General features: G+C 42.7%; 1 protein-coding gene across 6 annotated transcripts in view; it reads left to right on the top strand.

Annotated features, from left to right (window-relative positions):
- PPP2R2B (protein phosphatase 2 regulatory subunit Bbeta) overlaps positions 1-16,905 on the top strand; it is a 466,791-nt gene that overhangs the window by 386,309 nt on the left and 63,577 nt on the right. The gene's annotated exons all lie outside the window — the stretch shown is intronic.

Genomic DNA, 16,905 nt, shown 5'->3' with positions numbered 1-16,905 from the left:
TCTTTTCTGAAAGTATAATCTGCTTTCCACTGATTTTTATGTCTTAGTACTTTTCCACTTTGTTGTGTGTCATTTCCATGCTTATAAACCATGTTGATAACTATGTTTTTCAGATTTTTCTCTGTGTTTTACTGTTGTTCCTTCAAAGCAGCTTATATCTCTATAATTGTTTTATTTTCTCTTTCATTTCCTTCCTAAGTTCAGCTAGCTTGTTTCTTACCTATATCCATCACTACCATATAAAAAAGCCTTCCAATTGTTCTTCCTACATTCACTCACTCTCTTCCCCCTCACATTTCACAATCTGATAACCACATTGCACTTGGTATGATGTTTTTAAATTATAGATCAGATCATTCATTACCCTATTAAGAGCCTCACATATTTTCCCCTATCACTTAGAATGAATTCCAAAGTCCTTATCATTACTGACAAGGCCCTGTTATTGACCCCTGCCTACAAATTATGTGATGAGTTTCTTGTATTATTAGACTCTTCGTTTTGTCTTCTCAATTTGTGAGCTGCTTTTGGAAAAAGATGATTCCATAGCCATAGTGTACCAGTAGCACCTTGCATCTAGTAAGTGCTCAACAAATATTGCTTGGAAATAGTTACATGAACTCTTCCAAGTGTTAGAATATCTTACTGTAAGTTAGACCTTGACAAAGGAAGATAGAAGATCCCCAGGATAATCTAATGAAGAGTCTTAAAAGTATCAAGATTTTAGATTCCCTGGTGTGATAGAAAAAGTATGGTCTGTGAATTCAGATTATGTTTGAATCCTGCCTCTGCTGATTCTGAAAAAGGGTCAGTAAAGTGGGCAATTTTGCACAGGCTAGATTCCAAAGTCATCCCATAAAAATATCCTTGAAAAATCCCTTAAATTACCCATATGATATAGTGTACATAGTTTTTTTTTGTAAACTCTGTACAAAATAATATTTACACGTAAATATGCATAATATAAAGAATAATGTACGATATAAAGCTATACCCCAAATGTGGAAGGCCATTTATGAAAAAATAGACTTCTTTAAACCTTAGTAGCTCATTCAACACATCAAGATGCTGGGAGATGATATCCACACAGATATGCCTGAGGAAAGAGCAGATCCACTGCCCACATCTCATATTTACTTGGGTATCTCCAACCATTGAATGGAATGCAGTTGCAATAGTCAACATTATTCAAATGTGTTTCCTTCCTTTTTTTTTCTGGCTTATGCTAAGCCTATGTACTTGAATCCACATACTAATGCATATGTGATGCAGTTCAGTATATAATTATTCCTAGATGAAGGGCAAAATAAGTTCTTAATAGAATGTGAGGTAGGTGGAAGTGAGGTAGAGTAATTTGAAGTTCAACTACAGTGATTTTAAATGAAATGCAGATTTGTCCTCTTTTCCCTCTGTATGATTAGTTTTCCCTTCCTTTTCACTGTGAGCCTCAGAACCTTATGGTTTTTAAAGAGGTCCTCTGCTTTGCCTATTTGAGAAAATAATCCATATTTCTTCCTTCAGGAAGAAAAAAAAATTAATGGAGCTTATAATCCTATGAGTCAACCTTAAAGGCTATAAGCTCTACCCTGTCACACTTCCTCCTCCACCCCATCATTATATAGGCTCCCATTTCACAAAACTAGGGGGCAAAGAAGAGGTCAGGAATGAGTAAGGAAATGGATGACAACCTTGAAAACTTGAGGGGGACAGAAAGGGTGTAGAGTTCTAAAAGGACAAAGCACAGAGCTAGTGCATGTGGAGAGAAAATTCAACCATTCATGTGTAGAATGTGGAAAGACAAAGTGAATTTGTAAAAAAGACCCCAGGGTCTTAGTGAATAATAACATAAAAGTGTCAGTTAAAACTCGACCAGGAATAAGTCATCCAAAATAGTATGTTGTTCCAGAAGAAGTAATTACCAAATCTTATTCGGTTCAGGATACACTCTTCGTCTAATACAGTTTAATGAGCTAGTCTGAAAAAATGTGATTGCCGTGTAAGATTGACAGGCACATGGGGAGAGAGTGTATAAGAGAGAGTTAAAGCAGTGGATTCATTGCTTGAAGAAGATTGAAAGGCAATTATAACAGCATTCCAAACAAAATAAAATTTCTATCCAGGGAATAGTGACCAATTGTGCTTTACTCTCTTTGAACAAGAGACTGTTAGAAGTCTAAATTATTAGCACTAGGAACTCAAGTGAGGAAATGATTCCAAGAAGGCTGTCAAAACAGTGCCAATTTGAAGAAGGAAGCTAGAATTTAGAACTCTTAAAAATATCAGATTATTCTCCACTGGATTGTGTGCATACACGGTATGAGGAATGGGGCGAGTTCTGGAGCGATCGAGATCAAGGAAGGCTTAGGGAAGGGGGGGTAGATGGAAGTGGGGTGAACAAGGGGAGCATTGTAGGAAAAGGTGTGGAGGTGATTGTGAACGCAGCATGTTCAAGGGCAGGGATGAGACCTCCCTAGAAGGGTCTGACTATGTCTTTCTTTCTCCCTCCTGTGTTTCCCTTTCTGCTTGTTCCCTTCTCTCCTTTTTGATAGCGCTGCATGTTTAGTTTGAAAGTGGGATGGAGTCAGCACTAGAGTGACTCACTGAAGGCCATGTTCAGACTGGTAAACAGACAGAGTTAACTTTTATTGGCAAAGAGAGAAGAGAGGGCCTGACATGAAGAGAGAAGCAGTTTAAGAAGCCAGGTGGCCCCTAAGAGAGACAGACACAGAGCCAGAAAGACAAAGTAAAGTTCCCCCCCCCAAGGCCCCTAACAGCAGGCCAAGCCCCTGTTCCATTTCACATCCTCCGTTTTTGGTCCTGGTAAACTGCAAGATTTTTCTCTCCTACAATAATCCTTTTGTTTTTTGTTTTTTAAGTTGTTTTTGGTTTTGTTTTAAGTAAGTTTGAGAAGGTTTCTGTTTCTTGGCCTCTAAAGAGTCCAGACTAGAATAGAAGTTCCCCCTGCCCCCAGCCTGCTTTCTTCTCTCTTTCCCCGTTCCAATCCCTGGAGGCTTGCCATCCTTTTTTCTTTATAGTCCTGTGTGCAGCTGCTTTTCTCAAACACTCTTTTCTCTTCTTTGGCCCATTCCTTCACCTCTGTTCTTGGCCCATTCCTGCTTTCTCTCCTTGGAACGAGCAAACCTTCCCCTGGAGAGTTATGTCTTCCCCTGCCCACTTCACGTAACAACTTTATTTGCCAGGATCATTACAGTTCAAATTCAGCCCTGCCACTGGGGAACGGAGGATTTAAGGTACCTCCCACCCTCCAGCCAGACTTCAGAACACTGTCATTGTTTTCTCCATATACCTAGCGCATTCACCCGTCTGCTGACCCATCATCTTCATTATGCAGAAAAATGCCATTATCCAGAATCCACAATTCATTAGATTCCTACATTCACATACATACTCTTTCCTATTCCTGCATTTCACTTTTAAGAGAAAAGGATAAACCCTAGGGAAGAGAATTGAGGAAATCACATTCACGTTCAAAGTAGTTAGTAGAAAAGATTTGACTTGACATTAACTTGTTTGAAAGAAGACCCGGAAATTTTAGTTGACACTGCAATATGGACTATTACAAAAGTAAATCCATTTTAAGCTGTATGAGTAGGAAGCACATGTCTTGTACTGTATAGAAGAATACACGTCCCTCTGTGTTCTGAACTCTGGCAGATTGTGTTCAGTAAGGCAAAGCATCAGTAGAGGTGACCCAGCCCTGACCACTGGTGAGGAATAAAGATTGGAGGCTAAGTCTTGGCATAACTGAATGGAGAGTGGGATGGGTTGAGGTCTGTCCTCAAATATCTGGAGGGCTTTTGCATAGAGGAAGGGGTAGACTGGCTCTCTGTCAACCCAGGGAACTAACAGGTGGACAGTTAAAGAAAGCAGATCTAAATTCAAAGGAATGAGGGAGCCATGCTGATTTAGAGCAGCTTATGCTTTCCCAGGAAGAGTCCAGCGCAGGCTGAAGAATCCTGAGAATCCCGCCCTGGCTGGACACGAGAGGCAAGGATTTCCCCTCTTTTTTCTTTTACATTACAAAACTAACACAGGGTTATAGCAACAAGTCAAATAATGCTATATCGTGACCCCACATGTTAAGGTAACTCATGTTACTAGTTTGGTGTGTGTCCTTCCATACCTTTCTCTATGTCTACACAAACATGTATTAACCTTAATGGATGGATATGATTTTGTCTTGTTTTTACAAACTCAAGATCATACTATACACGCTACTCTGCTCAGTAACATAAACATCCCTCCTGGTCATTCATCTTCTTTGAAGTAGCTGCCGATATTCTAGAGTATGGGTATACTATGACTTATTAAACCAGTCCCCTATTCATAGGCAGTCACCTTATTTCCAGATTTTGTTACGATGTCATTGTAACTAACAATGCTGCAATAAATGAGCTCAAACATATATCATCATAAACCAATGTTTAGTTTTTGTAGGATAGTTTCCATTAAGGTAGGTTTTGCTAAGTCAAAAGATGTGCACATTATTGTATTTTAATAGCTACTTCCAGATCACCTTCTGAAAATCTTGTTGCATTCATACGCCCACCAGAAAGTGCCCATTTCCTCATACTGTCTCCAGGATAGAATGTTATCAGTCATTGTAATTTTTGCACACCCCAGTAGAGACACTACTGAGAAGGGAGTGCAGGATAGTGGTTAAGGATAAGGATGCTCTTGGCCAGAACACCCAAGTACCTATCTGAGCTCCAGCAAGCACTAGCTGTGTGACTTTAAGCTGAGACACGTTACTGCCTTGTATTTTAGTTACACTTATTTGTAAAAAGAGGTATGATATGGGGCTTCCCTGGTGGTGCAGTGGTTGAGAGTCCGCCTGCCAACGCGGGGGACACGGGTTCGAGCCCTGGTCTGGGAGGATCCCACATGCCGCGGAGCAGCTGGGCCCATGAGCCACAACTACTGAGCCTGCGTGTCTGGAGCCTGTGCTCCGCAACAAGAGAGGCCACGATAGTGAGAGGCCCGCGCACCGCGATGAAGAGTGGCCCCAGCTTGCCGCAACTAGAGAGAGCCCTCACACAGAAACGAAGACCCAACACAGCCAAAAATAAATAAATAAATTAAAAAAAAAAAAAGAGGTATGATATGAATACCTACCTCATAAAATTGTTTTGTGTATTAAATGAATTAATAGTTAGAAAAGGCTTAGAACAGTAGTCACATATACTAAAATTTTTGTAAGATTAAAGATTAATAAGATTAATCTTCTATAAGATTAAAGATTTAAAAATCTTGCATCTCCTTGACTACTAATAAGGTTGGGGGTATTTCTGTATATTTCTTGGTGATTTCCTTCTAGCTTTTTCTAACTGTTCTGTCCATGTCCTTTGCGCATATTTTTACCGAGTTGTCTTTTTATCAACTGGGGAGAACTTTTTTATATATTACAAATAGTAACCCTTTCCTGTCATTTTTACCTTCCATCAATTGTTACCTTTTAATCCATTTATTAAAATCAGAGGTTTTTAGAAAAATATTAACATAAAAACCTCAATCAGTATAGAACTCTAAAAATAATTTTAAACTCCTATAATCTCATACTCCAACCATGGTTAAGAGTCTGTAGTACGGAAGCTCTTCCATTTACCCCCTCCAATTCACTGACTCTCAGCCTTGGCTCCACATATCGGTCATCCACGGGCTTTCCAAACACTAGTACTTGGGTTCCACCTCCCAGGCATTCTGACTTAACAACACTCCCCAACACCACCATGGGGCCCAGGCATCAGTTTTCAGTAAGAAGCCTCATTTGATTCTAATGTGCACCCAGAGATGGGAACCAGACGATGCAATCCTGAAAAGTCACTTTGCTCCTAAATCAGAATGTCACTAGTAACCACTACCACCATAGTAGGGAGAACTGACACAGTTTAGTTCTGTATATAGCTTTGTTCCTACCTATGAAAGGCCGTGTTTCAAAGGTCTTAGAGATGCATCTTTGTATACACCCACACCTTTTTAGTGTAATGACTTCTTTAGTGTAAAGACACTGATGACTTTTTAGTGTAATAACTTCCAACTCTAAGATTCTTTAAGTTTATATCAAATTTATACTTATCTTCTTAGATCTGTATAAGCCACAGTAGTGAATGACAGAATATAGTGTGATACTCCTGAGGTCTTGTTGATCCTGGATCGTCAAAGATTCAGTGATATCTATCCTCATTGTTAATAGGAGAAAGCGTGTGGGCAGATTTCAGAAAAACTTACACCAATAGCAGTTAAAAAACAAAACTAAAACAATTTTTGTGATTAATCCTAACCAGACTTAAACCACTGCCTCTTCCCATCCCATCTCCTTCCCCACCTATAAACGTTAATTGAAATTTTCCTCTACTGTGATATTTTAAGATGTCTCCTTTTTTCCTGTGGAATTACACAATGTGAAACATCAAGGGAAATAACAGGAAAGGCAGTGAACATGCCTTTCAGAATGCAGGGAAATGGCAACGCTTTGAGAAATGGCAATGTTGGCAGAAAATGGAAGTGTCTGGGAGAAAAAAACAAGATAAAACTGGCAGAATTACAGGCTGCTGCATGGGCTGGTAATTAGAGAGTGAGTTCATCTTCTGAGGGAAAGATATTTTTCCTCTCTTTTCTGCAGAGAGGCCAAAAGGAGTCAAAGACACTGAGAGCATGAAATTGTTAGTCTGCCATAAAACCATCTTTGATGCATTGGGTTTAAAAAATATGTATTAATTCCCCAGGTATTTTTTTATGGGTTGTGTGTTATTCTTGTAGCTGGCAATAAGGGATAAGTCTTTGAGAGAGAGAGAGAGAGAGAGAGAGAGAGAGAGAGATGGATGATCGATCTTTCCTATATTATATGTATATATAAAGACTTTCTAAACCAGAAGATCTTTATGGACTGAAACATTTTGCCGCCTATTGTGGAAGTTAATACTGGGTTTCTTTTATCCACCTTTGATTTAGACTCTTTCCAGAAAGGTTTCCTTAAGAACTGGATTTTTCAGTCTCAGAACTGTTGACATTTGGGGCCAGATAATTCTTTTTTTTTTTTTTTAACATCTTTATTGGAGTATAATTGCTCTACAGTGGTGTGTTAGTTTCTGCTTGATAACAAAGTGAATCAGTTTTACATAGACATATATCCCCATATCTCTGGGCCGGATAATTCTTTGCGGCTAGAGGCTGTCCTGTACATCGTAGGGCTTTCAGCATCATCCTTGGCCTCTACCCAATAGTATAGGCCCCATTGTGACAATCAAAAATATCTCCAGACATTGTCAGATGGCAGTTTGGCCCCCAGTGAAGAGCAATGATTATGGCTCTGCTTTTGGGGTTGAGGGAGCCGTCACTTCTTCAAAAAACAATGTACCTAACTCCCCAATCTAAATTAGAGCCCCTGTTTCATTTAATGAAAGAATATTTTTTCCTCTCTTGAAACAATACACGTCTCTTTATAGCATCAGCGACAGTTTGTAACAATGTGTCTACCTCAAGTCATTAATGTCTTTCTTCCCTATTAGACTTTAAGTGCTGCAACTAATCTGCTTTCTTCACCCTGTGCACATACCACCCAGAGCAGTGACTGGCACTTAATAAATGTTTGTCAAAGAATATAATCCTAAGATATTTAAGACCCTGAGGCACAAAGCCTGATTTGGTCCAAAGGGGTTTTTCCTCTCAGGCTTATTTCAATCTATTTGACAAAGCCAGTAAAAGAAGAACTCAGGGACATATTGAGGCAGTTGAAGGGTGTGATCCAGGAAATCTAAAAATTATATTATTTGGATAGGATTCCCTGGGGGTTTGGCAGGGTAGTGTTGAGTGGCAGGTTCATTCTGGAAACAACAGCTCTGATATGTCTCTGTAAACTGGAGCCAACCTCTCACTCCTGCTTTCTGAGCTCCATCCACCATTGATCCATGGAGGAAACAAGTTTTCTGACCAGGGTGAGGCTTAATGCTCCATTAATTCTCTGAGAGAAAATGCCCCAGGACCAGGAGAGATGGGCCTAGGGAAGATGAACCTCAATACAGACAGCAGAAGAGGCCTTTAAAGGCTTCTTTTCATGTTCTTAAAAAATGGAATTAAGATGCATATTTTTAAAAATGAAAAATGACTGGCATTCTTCCCACTGAAAATGGGAAGTAATTTAATTTGTGAGTGGTTTATTTTATTTGACAGTCTTTGTACATACTCGATTTGGTTTGTTACACTGAATTACCCTCTGATAATGGGTATACAGAATGCCAGACTGTGCCCCCCAGGTTGGTTTGATAATTGGATGAACGACCATATTGTACAAGGTTTTCATGACAATGTGGACAGAAGCTATTATGAAAACTCCCAACCAGAAAAGCCTTCCACTTTTTTTCCCAACAAAGTTAATTGCTACCCAATGACCAATCATTCTGCTGGCCACTTCTCCTGAGCATTGCTAAGTTCTATAATCATGACTGAAATCCCTAGGGTGGACGGAAGTGATGCCTAAACCCCACAGCCTATAGAAAAATTCAGAAAATCTTCCCTAGGCAGTCTCTCAGAATGGACCATTTTTTTGACAATTGAAAGTTAATGTGAAGGATTCTAGTGATAGCTACCATAGGGGCTGGAGCCAGATGGTCAAGTTCAAAGGTAGCTCCGCCTCCAAGTACCTGTATGACCTCGAGCAAGTTTGACCACTTCATTTGCTTCAGGATCCAAACCTGTAAAGTGGGAACAATATTAGTATCCACCTCTTAAGGTCATTGTGAAGATTCAATAACATGGTATACATACAGTGCTTAGCACAATTTGGCAAAAGTAAGTTCTCCAGAAATGTCTCTTTGGTAGATGGTATGTATCAGGCCATGTGCTAAATTTTCTCAACAAAGCTACAGAGAGCTGCTATCTCTAGCATTGTGGAAGGGAGCCTTGAAATGGAGAAAGATGAAGTAACAAGCCCAGGGCCACATGGTTGGGAAATAGCCCAGCCAGAATTCAAGCCCAGGTCTGCATGACTCTAAAAACTCTTTAACACCATGCAACTTCAAATTTTGTGCTTGTGTACCCGCTAGAAGAATTTTGAAAAGCCACATAGCTTCTTGAGCATTTTTAAGTAGACAACTAATCACTTCCATCGTAATGTTAAATACTTACAAAGGATGTGATTTCAGGAGTATTTTAAACATAGGCAGTTTAAAGTAAAACTGTTATATCACCTTTTTAGTGCATCCCATGGAATTTAAATACCATTGTAACTGGATACCCATCAATATCCATTAAAAGAATAATGAACAAGTTCTTTAAAAGTCAGAACTTTCTGTTGTTCCTTTTTCTTCTTTAATTATGTATTTTCACTGCACTTCCTCCAAATAAATGTTAAATGCTTTTTTCTATCATTTCTACAATGAAAAATAGGTAGATTTTTTTTCCCTCCCTATGACTGTATGACTGTAAGAGTTTAAAATTCTCTTGTGGATTTAATTGTCTCTAAAATTATTAACACAATTGACAAAACATTAGACAATTATAACACAATTATAACACAATTGACCAAAACAACATAAAACATGCATTCTGACAAATAATGATTAAACATAAGAAGTAAAATTTGATTAGAAATTCATATTATAATGAGCTGAGGGCGGGGCATTTGTGGGGCTTTGATTAAAGGTGTCGTCTGATTGTCCCTCCCTGAAGTGTTTATACCTTGGATAGCGCCCCACAGTAAGATTCAGGATGGGGAAGGTTTGTTTCTTTTCCAAATGCGAGAAGGAGAACCTAGGCTGTGGGTATGTCCTGACATGATTAGATTTTAAGAAGGAAATTATATTAAGTTAGAGATGGGGAAGTGGTTTCCTTTAAAACTGTTCCAGATAGCTCTTGGGAAGTCATTACATTCTCCTGTTTGAAGACAGCTGCTCTGCACCACTAAGCTGGGTTGCTTTGGAACAGGGATATTTATAGCAGGACCCACTGGCTCTCCCATCTTCAAGATGACTCACTCCCTCTTCCTTGGCAATGAAGTCTGGGCGCTCTTTAGCGATTGGCTTTATCCCAAACCTACAGTAATTATCATTGGAGAGTCACAGAGGATATTTTTTGAAGGAAGCCCAGGAAAGGCAAGGTGGCAAACTTGAAGTGAGGCTGAAATCTGGAACTTTCTACCCTTTCCTCCAGCTTTACCATTTAGGGCCTCTAGATGGAATGGTATTATCACCCCAGATTCCCCACCAGGCCTTGAACCTGTGGTCCCAGAGCACCAGGGTCAGGGTTTCCCTGCACCAAGGAAAAGGTGGACAGCTCCTACCTGTTTCTTTTCTAGATCAAACAAACATGGTTTCAGCTTCCCAAAAGGGCTAGTTATGAACAAGAAGGAGTGGGTAGGGGGTTGTGTATTCTCTGCCCCAACTAAGCTTTATAAGGATACTCTGTGTGGTAACTGCCCAGCACGTAGTAAATGCTTAATAAATGTTTATGGAAGGTTTTATCTGGGGCCAGTGTGTGGTCATGACATTCCTATGTGAACTTCCTAACTGATGACATGGAACCCCCCTAACACCATGGCCTGAATATGTCCTGTCAGTCTCAATATAGAGTAAATCTCAATTATTGGGGAGGGCAGGGGGGAGCATCTGTTGAATACTGACAAGGAGATAGGGAGCAAGCATGAATTTAAATTGATAGCAGTTTCTTCAAATTTCATGTTGATTATGTTGATTGTACTTAATATTCCAAGGGCATTCACGTGTTTGTCTGCTGAACTCAATCAGATTTGACCCAGAGTTACAAAATAGCTGAAATCCATTCACATCCTTGTACTGATGGGCACCTCTCTCCTTCCTTCTCCATGGCTCCATCTTCTTTCTTTTCTTGAGCTCCTGTCCGGCCGTCTCTTCTCTCTCAGACTCTTGCCTTGAATCCGTCAACTTACAGGGGCACTGGATGTTGCCACGGTGAGCACAGCTGTTGTTTTTCCTCTGTAAAGAGCCCTCACCTCTAGCCTCTCTCCCTGCTGTGCATTTTCACAGGTGTCATTTAAAGTGGGGGCCTCGGGGGCTTCCAGGATTCTGCTCCTCTTTCATCGTATGTCTCTGAAGGGGGGCTTCGTGACCGGCCAACACCTGCTTAGGTGCTGTGGAAGACTGTGACGCATCGCCACTGTGGTCACCAAACAAGCCAAATGACAGCGACATTCATTTTGTTAGTAAATGGGTTCTGAGAGGTGACAGATGATCTTATATTTCCCAAGAGGAGAGGCAGGAAAGATAATGAGAAAGACTCAGACTCGAAGGGAGGAAAACTGAAAGAGAGGTGGGGAGAGACAGAAGGAGGGGAGAGGGAAGGGAAAGAGAGCAAGGAGAAGGGGATTTCTTAACACGGAGGTGGGTCAGTACTGGGCAGCTCCCTGCGCCTCCCTGAGTCTTTCTCATCCCTGCAGTTACAACTGTGATGCAGCCCTGACTACTTAGCCTACCTCTCCTACCACTTTCCTTCCCCGCTCACTCCTCTCCAGCCACGAAGGATCCTCACTGTTCCTCCTACACTCTAAGCACGTTCCAACCTCAGGGCCTTTGCACTTGCTGTTTCCTCTGCCTGGAATGCTCTTCCCAGAAAGCCACATGGCTGGCGCCCTCCCTCCAGCTCTCTGCTCAAGTGTCATCCCCTGAGGGAGGCCTTCCATCCTCACCCCACCTCACATAGCATGATGTCCATCCTCCACGCCCTCACCCAGCTCAGGTTTTCTTCATGTCTGATATAGAGGAGGGATCGATTCCATGTTTTGAGTGAATAACAAAATCGCTGAGCGCCCCCCACGCCCAGAAGCACACAGAATCACACACTCGCACGCATGCGCTTTGCTCCTTCCCCTCCAAGCTCTGCACACACCGGTCCCTCTGACTGGAGCACAGCTTCCTCCCCTCCCCGCCCCCAACTTCTGCCTGGTGGGTTCCCACAAACCCTTCACCTCCTGCTTGTTTACTAGTCCTCTCCTTTTTGAGGTTCCCCTTGAGCTCCCCAAGCAGACATGGGGCCCGTTTGGCTGACGCTGTCCTGGGCAGTGCACCTGCACTGAGACATCCACGTGCGTACTTGTCTCTCCCGCACACCTGAGGGTGCTTCTCCAAGCCCAGAGGACAGAGCCGCCAAGGACTTAGACTCCAGAGTCGGGAGTGCCGGGCATGAGTATGAGCTGTGTGACTTTATACAGATTACTTAACCTTTCTGGCCTCTGTTTCCTCATCTGTGCAGCAGAGATCATATTATCCACCAAGCCAAATGATAGGGTACTGATTAGGATTCACTGATGAATTGCTTAACATTATGAGCAGTCAGCTGGGTCAGAGGATGGTGAGGGGAGGGTGTGCTATGTGAGGTGGGGTGGGCGCGGAGGGCCTCCCTCGGGGGGCGATCATTGAACAGAGCCCTGAGTGATGTGAGGGAGGGAGCCACGGGGTGCTCTGGGCTCCTCTCATCCACTAATACCCCAGCTGAGACACAGCTCTGTAAGCCCCGTGGCAGGTTAGACTCTGAGGCTGCTCTCTTGGGCCCTGGGACATTATTCGGCTGATACTCTAACACGATGCTTATTATCTTGCCAACCAGGCCAGGGTGCTCGTCCTTCAGAATCAGGCTCCGGGTGATGAGCAGAAACTGAATCAAGGTCAGGGAGGAGTACGAGGCACCTGAGGGAAGGACATGAATTCTAGCATCGTGGTCCAGAGCCACCTGTACCCTCCGAGGGCCAAGGGCTGACCCCCATTTTCATTCGCAAGCACAATGCAGCACCAGCCTTGTCTCAGGGATGAGTCTAGGCCCACGGCCACTGCCAAGATAGCTCAGAAAAGAGGGTTTGAACTACCATTTAAAGGTCCTGGTTTGATCCTGGATTTTGTCTGGTTGTGTGGAGAATGACTCAGGCACCTGCTGTCGGGGGGCAGAGGAAGGGAAGCTCTGGGATGAGTGGCAGAAACCCAGGCTGTGCTGGCAACCCCAACTGGGTGACCATAGACATGGTATGTCACCTCTTGGGGTCCTGATTTCCTCATCTGCAGAATTTAGGAACTGTCCGGGCCAGTTGGTCTCAAAATTTCCTTAACCACAGAAATAGTTATTTAAGCAAGATATTGATTGAGAATCCAAACATATTACCAGGAATGATGAAGAGGGTAAGGCCTAGACACCATGGCCTCCCACTCTGCCCCAACAAGACACACTTACACACACGACAGCCTTGAAAGAGGCTTTCATGGCCCTTCCAAGATTCAGTGTTCCGTGATTCAATGTCACATCCATATGGCACAGTCCTTCCAAACTGTTAGGCTGAACCACATGAAATTACTGAGCTTTGACAATTTTTCACTTGCAGAAATGGCATTCTCATATTTCAACCTAAGAGTTTCATTTGTAACAGTGGTTACGTGTGCTCACGCAGGAACCAAATTGTCCAAGTTGAGCCCCTCATCTTCCCCTCTGTGTGACATCGGACAGGATACTTCACCTTTCCTGTAAAATGACAAACAAGGAGTCTTCCTTGTGAGGTCGGCTACTGAGAGGGCTGAAGGGCAGGGGTGCTGTAATGCAGTGACTGCTACTACAGGAAGCCCTCCATGATCTTACAGGGAAAGCCCAAATGGTTGCCTGTGGGCCGAACTCAAGGAACTGTGTCCCACTCTTCTCCCTGCCTGGCCCCAAGAGGAGTAGTAGAAAACACAGTCCCAACAGGGTTTCTTAACTGGTCGCCCTGTCCGGCTTGAACTGCCTTACCTCCCTCTTTCTTCTTGTGAGGGGTGTCACTGGCCAGTGGATAGCCTTGACCTGGGCATGGGAATGGTGTTGGAATATCATGAGTGACATTCATCCCCTGCCTTATCTGGGCAAAGCATTAGCACTCCCTCCCCAGATACCTACCCGGAGCTTCCCCATTAAGTGCCACATCATGCAATATGTCAGCCTGAATTAGCAGGCAGGCCCATCACGTTAAACTGAAGCCCTGGGCTGGCAGTTGCCACTTGGTAATGCCTCTTTATCCTGGCTGTCACGCTCCCTGCCCTGCCACCAGAGCCACAGGAAACCTCTGCGGACAGTGCATGGTAATGAAGGAGGCCCAGGGAAGAGTTGAGGAGAAGCCACAGGAAGTCCTCACAGAGTCCATTCCTTCCACAGCCCTGGGGAGCCTGCTTTGAGCTCCACTACCTTGCTGGGGTGGGCAGAGCTCAAAAGCTCCAGGTGGGGAGTTCCTTTATGACAAACCGCGAGAGCAGGCACGTGTCTCTGAAAGCACACGGAATAGACGCCCTATTCAAATACCATGAACACCTACAACACCAAACTGAGATTTCTAGAGGCAGCTTAACCACAGAATTCTATGACTACCACTACCATTATTACTACCAATAATCCTACTGATTCCATAAATTCTATGGGCACTGTACTCGTATCCCTTACAGAGCATTTATCACCTCTTACCATGTATGCTATTTGAGTGTGGTGTCATACAGTAGAAAAAGCAGTAGATTTGCAGTCAGATAGACTCTGGGATCAAATTCTGGCTATGCCTCCTATAGCTGGGCAACTCTGGGCCAGTGACTTAGCTTCTCTGAGCCTGAGTTTTCTCTTTGTAATAGTACTTTGTACTACTAGTATCTATTTCACAGAGTTGTTGAAACAATTACTGAGATGGTGTATGAAGAATGTTTGACAAAGAGTCAATGCCCAATAAATATTTGCAGGAGAGTTCCTAAGGGCAAAGGTACTTTTCTTATCCATTACAAAGCCTTAACTCAGACACACCCTCATTTGGCATTCGATAGTATATCACCTTCCTTTTCAAAGTTCTGCTTCATTCATCCTCTAACTTGTTCTCCACTCTACATCAGAAATGATCTCATCAAAACTTTGAACCTGATCATATCAAAATCATTGGAAATCTTTTGATTTCTTCCCATTTCTCTTAGGATGATGACAAAAATCTTTCTTGGGGCCTGCCTCTTACTTCCCCTGTCACTTCATCTCCCACCATGGTTCTCATCACTCTCTGTCTCAACTACCTTGACCCATCGATCTTTCATTCTTGCCTTACCCTCACCACGGGACCTTTGCACACACTCTTTCCGCTGAACGGAGCATTCTTCCTTCCCCTCCTGGCCCAGTAAACCCCTTCTCATACTTTAAGCAACCAATTCTTACTTCCTCAGCAAAACTTCTCCAGACCTCCCTGACCAGGTTAAATCCTTCTTAATGCTATTTCCTCTCCTTTTGTACTTACTACAAATAAAATGTACTTACTACATGTTATTATGAGATGATTTTGTACCTACCTCTACCAACTGGACCAGCCATATGAAGGCAGGACCTGTGTCTGGTTTTGCTCACCAGTTGAACCCCCCCAGGACCTTGTACAGAGCTCAAGCAAATGTTGCTGAAAGGGTGAGTGGGAGGTTGAACTGAAGGGCAAATCATCTCAACAGATCCCAACCTTCTTGATAAGTAGGGCACAGTGAGTATTTCAGATAGTATAACCAGAGCCCAGAAGGGGCAGGATAATTGCCCGAGGTCACACAGCCTGTCAGTGAGGGGCGAATCTGTGGTCAGAACTCAGGGCTCCTAGTTCTTGCCATCCCTGGGCTTATACTATAGAACCATTATCCAGAACAGGGTGGAGGGCTCTCAAAGACTTTCCCTCCCATCCCACTGCTGGTTTTCAGAGGACCCCTGGCTCTTCCTACATCCGCATCTCAAGCTCCTCTGCTTTCCAGGATATCCACTGCCACATTTGCATAGAATTCTGTGAGTCCTCTGAATTGTTCATTTAACTTAAAAACTACCTCAAAATCCTTCAAGACTGAGCTGGGAGAATTCTGTTTTGTAAAAGGTTATATTGTTGAGGTGACTGCACTCCACAAAATTTAACCTTTGTTTCCGCCTTCTTCCCCTCACCCACTGGGTTGACACAAATCCAGAATTTGAAGTCTTTATCGACCACCTGGTATCAAATCAGGGCTCAGTTGTAAGAGATGACTTCCCTGAAAAGAAAATAGCTTTTGGTGCTTTTATTTTCTCATTTCTGTTAAAGGGCCAGGCCCGTGTTTTGTGTTTGTTGCATTGTGTTTTAGTCTGTCTCCTCTGAGGCGTTAGTTTTCCCACTACTTTCTCAGGAGCCAGTTCACCCAGGTGTAGGCAGAAGTGCCCTTGAATTCAAAGAGGGAGTCAGAACAGAGGTGGGTCTTTGTTCCTATTTGCCAGGAAGAGCTTCTTGTGTGCAAAGCTATATTTAACTGCCTGATTCTCTGACCCATGGGGAAGGTAACATTTACTCACATATTCTTACTCACTCATTTAACAAATATTTACTGATTATCCTTCATATACCAGTAAGATGACCATATAATTTATTGTCCAAATGAGGACAGTTTTGATGTGAAAGTGGACACTGCCTTGTTGGTACTCCATGACAACAGGTTAAACCAAGGTAAAACAGGATGTCAATGGGTGCCCTATATATTACTGGCTGAATTTGGGATACTAGAAATTTGGGTGATTATATGCTTTCCCAAAATTCCCTTAAGGATTGAGGATAAAGCCGGGATGGGGTCTAGACCTCCAAAGCCATGAAGGATAAATTTTAATCTCAGTTGAACTAAACATTTCTAAAATTTTCCTACAACTTCCTTTCAAGAATAGATTTCATGGTTAAAAAACAAACATTCTGGAACAACAGCTCTGGAAGCTAATGACCCCACAGTGGATTCTAAGTTCCCCTGAGATGAGGCCACTTTGAGGGCCACTTGAAAAAAATCTTAGAATCTGTAAAGGATGAAATTGCCCATCAGGGCTAAGGGATGGTGACATTTTTGAGGAAGGAAGAAAACTAAAAGGAACCAAAGGGAATAGGAACAACATGTAATTTATCAATCT

The sequence above is a fragment of the Balaenoptera musculus genome, chromosome 3 (assembly GCF_009873245.2).
Source record: "Balaenoptera musculus isolate JJ_BM4_2016_0621 chromosome 3, mBalMus1.pri.v3, whole genome shotgun sequence".
Taxonomy (NCBI): Eukaryota; Metazoa; Chordata; class Mammalia; order Artiodactyla; family Balaenopteridae; genus Balaenoptera; species Balaenoptera musculus.
The sequence above is the reverse complement of the archived record's forward strand: the minus strand, read 5'-3'. Positions and strand labels throughout refer to the sequence as shown.